We start from the raw sequence: 5,323 nt of genomic DNA, 5'->3' as shown, positions 1-5,323 counted from the left end.
CGGGATCTGATCGTCTTCGAGCCCCCAACTTCGCTTCTTGATTAATGAAAACCTCTTGGCAAATGCGTTCGCAGTTGTTCGTCTTTCATAAATCCTGTTGTAAAAGAAGGGTTTTGAGACTGAATATTTCGTGTTATTATTAATCATCAAAAGGGTTCCTTATATAAGGATTACAAGATAGAGATAAATGGAAGAGTACTATCCTAATCCTACATGAAATAGGAAATCTACTAATACATATGATAAGGGAAATATCTACATCTAATTAGGAAAAAGGAAAGGGACTTTCCTTCTCTTAAGTTGTTGGGCCGCCTCTCTCTCTCCTGAAAGTCGGCTCTCTCTCTCTCCTCTTGGACATTGTACGCGGATGGATGGTCGTGGCCTGATGGGCCATCTCTTCTTGTCTGGTTAATGGCAATCCACACTGTTTATAACACTCCCCCTTGGATGCCATAACCATACAGGATTTGTAGTACGCTTAATGTTGCCTCATTAAAACCCTTATCAGGAAAACCCAGTGGGACAAAACCATGATGAAGGAAAAAGAGTACAACACGCACTACTCCCCCTGATGTGAACCTCGGGTGTAGGTTCTACATACTACGCATCTAATGCGTGATCTATCCTGTAGGTATAGAATGGGAGTAATCGGTCAGTTTCTTACTGAACCGTAATCAAGACCACTTAGACCTTAGGTGTTTCTCATGTCCTTTGACATGGAGTGTCCCGGTTAGCATGTGTGCTAAGCAATGTGAATTCACATTGTTCCTCAGGGATCACTATTGGTCTTTACAAAACGTGTTTGCATCTGTCCATAGTCTAGATGTGATCGTCGAACATCAAACTCTTACTTTGTTTGGACAGTTATCATTCGACCATGTGTTCAATCTGGTCGATCCATGTCTAGTTCATAGACCACGTCCATATTGGCACTCACTAATCTTATGAGTGTTCAATGATTATTGCTTTGAGGGTTTATAATCTCTTATCATGGCTCTGCGGCCGAACACTCTCATGTATGGACATCGATCTTTTGCCTTAGGTAATGTCGTTATTCTTTGATTTTTGCATTCCGATCTTAAGACGCCTCATGACCTTAGGTCATAGATCTCATAAGCTTTATGGCTATAATTCTCTTTGGTATCCGACAGATTAGATGTCTCCTTTTAATCTTATGACAAAGTTTTATGGAGTTCATGCAGCAGCAGACCATTCTGCTATGCTGGATCCTTAAGGGATCTGATGTCGGATTGCAACCTGATGGTTGATCTTTAGTATCTATTAGCCCGTGACAAGAAGGTTCAGACGCTTCTTAGGTCTAAAAGCTGGACGTTCTAGAAGAACTGGACGCTCTTTGAGCTGATAGGCCGGACGTCTTTAGCCTGAGGCTGGACGCTTTGGCCAGAGAGCCGGATGCTCTCAGCTGGTGTGCTGGACGTTTTAGCCAGTCCACCTACATGGATTTCATTTATATTACTAACCTCTTTAGGTTTAGTATAAGCACAAGGAATTTCTATAAAACCTCTTATGTATATGGACTGTTTATGGATTGTCTTTTATACAACTCCAAGATCAATGATCATGTGTGATCATTCTTTACTATATGCAGCTGCTTTTCAGTCCATGAATCAGCTTAGGAACAAAGCTGTTCTCTTATATTATATTATCTTATCCAGTGATCATATATGCTTACTACATCAGTATTGTATCTATTTCTTTCTTATGACCAGACTTTGTCAATTTCGAATTCTGTAGCAGCAATCACCACATAGGAGTTTATCTCCTTATAATCTGTCCTTTGATCTCTGTGAGTACCTTGTGTACAAGCTATATCTAATGCTGTTAATATGAAGACATGGACACTCTAGGTCACGTGATCATGTGTCTTCTCTCACGGTTTCTTTTCTCACAAGATCCATCTATTTCACTGGTTTATCGGATGGCGTTTCTGTATATGTACATGGCCAATACGCCCATCTCTCTTTAGATACTTTGAACCTCCACGTCTATCTTTCTATTCTTTATAATCTTTATGATTCTATGATTGTATGATGAGTACTCATTCGTGGGTTCTCTGATCCTCGCTTATCTCTTTATGTTCAAGTGCTTTTCTCTTATGCATCTTTATATAGATGGTCATGTGTGTGTGTGTCGACACTTTCATGAGGTTCCATTATGTTCCAGACATGATCTGATCACTTTGAGATTTCATTATCCAGGACCTTGTTACCTAGTAGCTTGGCGTCCCAAGACTACATGGTTTGGTACCTAGATGTGTAGCTGGCCAGCCTTATCTCAATGTCTGGTATGGTTTCTCTTATCATGAACTGGATCTGTCTATGCACCTTTCCTTTTCTATCCGAGTTTCCTTATCTTATGGAACACTTGGTCTATCTTGTATAGACTTATAGCAACTTGATTATGTCTCTTCTAGGACGTTTCATTTGGTGCTAAGCTGGTTATGACTTAATCATTCTTTCGGGTCAGTGTCTGGCATCTCGATTAGCTTCTCAATTGCTATCTTTATATTATCTTACTTTGGACGTCTTATATCAATTTTCTAGTCCGAGGATCTTGCCAAGACAATGATGGTAAAAACCATTCTTATCATTCCTTTACTCTTTCTTTATCCAGCTTATAATCTTTCTCCTTTAATGTTTGGATAGTCGGATGCTTTGGTCATGCAATCCGTACCTGGCCTTTATTTTAATCACCCATGTTTTGGCTCAAGGTCTCTTTGAATTCGTGGAGAAAGTGTTACTCCTATCCAACATATATTCCCAATCTCTTCTGAGGTTCCTCTTAGACGGCACATATATGTATGTGGTGGTTTATTTCAAGAACTCTAAGATGGTGTATGTCTGGTTTTAATGACCCGTATTCATTCTTTAGATGGGATATCTATGCTCACTTATATGGCCTGATGCATATGATTATTATCATTCTGTACATGTAAATTCATAATGTCCCCAAGCATATAGGTAATGGCCGAACCTCTTTAGGTAATGGCCTTCTGGCGGTTATGGCCTTTGCGGCCAGGCCGTTGTCTCTCATGGTCTCTTCGCCTCTTTGGCCGAGTCATGGACTGTGTGCGCCAAGGCTGCACTATGAGGCCAAGTCACGGCCAAGTCATGGCCAGGTCGTGGCCAAGCTGTTTATAGGTGATAGCCTCTTTGGTTGGCCGTTTGTATCATGGCCCTCTTTGGCCGGGTAATGGCCCTTTATGGCCGAGTAATGGCCGAGCCATATAACATGGTCTTTAGACCATAGTACACGAACTGGTAGTATTGATCATGGGTTTATCCTCTCTCCCCCTCATGACCATACTATAAGGTCGTGGTGCTTTGGGATTATTAAGCCTAATAAGTTTCCCTTTGTGTACATGTTCACAACGTGAGATCTTTACGGGATAACTTTGTGCCTTTTCAATTTCTTTGCATCAAGTTTAAACTTTAGGATGGCTAATCCTATCTTGCCATATAGTGTAATTTCGTGGGCTATGTCTTTATAGTCACCACCTCTCTTGCCTCTTATCATACTGATCTTTGTAGATAGTTTTAAATCAGTAGGGATCATTGGTATAGTTTTCGATCACTTTCTTTCAAGGTCTTAGGCGATTTTTTTCAAAATCTGAAGGAACTTGTTCCTTCTAGTTTGTCCATTGTTTCTTATTTGGAAACCATTCATTATAACTCAATGGACCACGTTTCTTTGGGTGTATATAATGCCTTATAGGCAAATGCCTTAGCCATAGTTTCTTACTATGCTTGCTATACCATTCATGGTTTTATTGGTTTATGCCCTTTAGGCAATACTTAAAAACATCCATATGTTCAAGTAAGATCAGGCAAGATTCAATAACTTAAACCAATTCCATATATATAAAATCGTGAATGATCCTTAGGTTAAAACACAATTGCAATCATAAAGCAATAAGACTAGTCGTATCGAAATTTGGTCTCTGCCAGAAGCAGTCATGCGATTAGGTCGTATAAGTGGCGAAGCCTTTTATTCTATACTGTTGTTGCAGTATGACTTTAACACATGGAATGTGGAATAGGACTTCTCTAGTAACTCTTTTCTTGGTTACTATTCACCACAAAGTCTCAGCATTGAGACTGTCTTAAACAAGACTGAGTTGTACTCATCCATGACTTTGTAATCCAAGAATCTTAGATTCTTCTAGTCATTTCTAGCCTTTGGAAGCAACACCGTTTTATGGTGGTAATTTCTATGCTGTGAAGCATACCCAAAGTCTAGTGGATTTTCCATATGATGTACTGATCTTTTAGACCTTCAATGAGATGATGGAATATTGTACCAATTCATTCTCATTGTTGTCCTTGGTGATTGTATCACCAAGTCCCTTTTCGATATCTAAGTCACATTGTCATTTAATATTTAGGTTCACAATGTTTCATGTAGCCGCATGATATTTAACAAGCTCGGCCACAAACAAGTCTTACGCATCTATGAAAACAATCGATCATGGTGTGAGTCAGGTCACACGGCCATGTCTTGTGATGCTTAGACCTCACGACCATCTTAGTGTGATACACAATCTTAGAGATTGGTTCATGTTATAATCTGGTTTATATATCCATCCGGATATAAGGCCATACGCTTTGCAATAATGCTTTAGACTTTCACGATTATTATGTGATACAACGATCTTAAGGATCGGATCATGATGCAGTCCGGGTCATATGTGACTATCCGGACTAGGCCACACGGCCCTCTTAGTGTATTACAACGATCTTAAAGATCGGTTCAATTAGGATATGCAAACAAGGTCGCATAATCATTCAGATGTGATATCTCTTAGACCATACGGTCATTTATTGTGATGCCTAAGCTTCACGTATTTATGTGATACATCAATCTAAGGATGGATCATTATGCAATCCGGTTCTATAACCATCGGAGCTAGGCCATACGGCCATATACAATAGGGGATTAAAAGTGTTTTCAATCTATTGATATTTGTATATCTATTAGGTAATCTAGCAACCTAACTCTCATTTGATAACAAAACCTTTCAACTTTTAAAGTTTTTAAGGTTTCAAGGCCTTAGGATCTTAAAAATTCGAATTTAGATTAAATAACATCTCGAGGTCAATCAAAACACCCAAGTTTCAAATAAAAACCGATTTTACTAATTTAGGGTTTTAGGGGATTTCGAATACTTTGATCTTTGATCAAGGGGATTTGATTTGAGATTCAAAACCTTTTAAGGCTCTGATTTTAATTGATCAATGGATCAATCTCTTTCTTAGGTTTAGATCGAACTTATAGAGCTTCGATTTACTCATAGGGTATTGAT

The sequence above is a fragment of the Brassica napus genome, unplaced genomic scaffold (assembly GCF_020379485.1).
Source record: "Brassica napus cultivar Da-Ae unplaced genomic scaffold, Da-Ae ScsIHWf_584;HRSCAF=874, whole genome shotgun sequence".
NCBI classification, from domain to species: domain Eukaryota; kingdom Viridiplantae; phylum Streptophyta; class Magnoliopsida; order Brassicales; family Brassicaceae; genus Brassica; species Brassica napus.
This window is presented reverse-complemented; position numbering follows the sequence as displayed.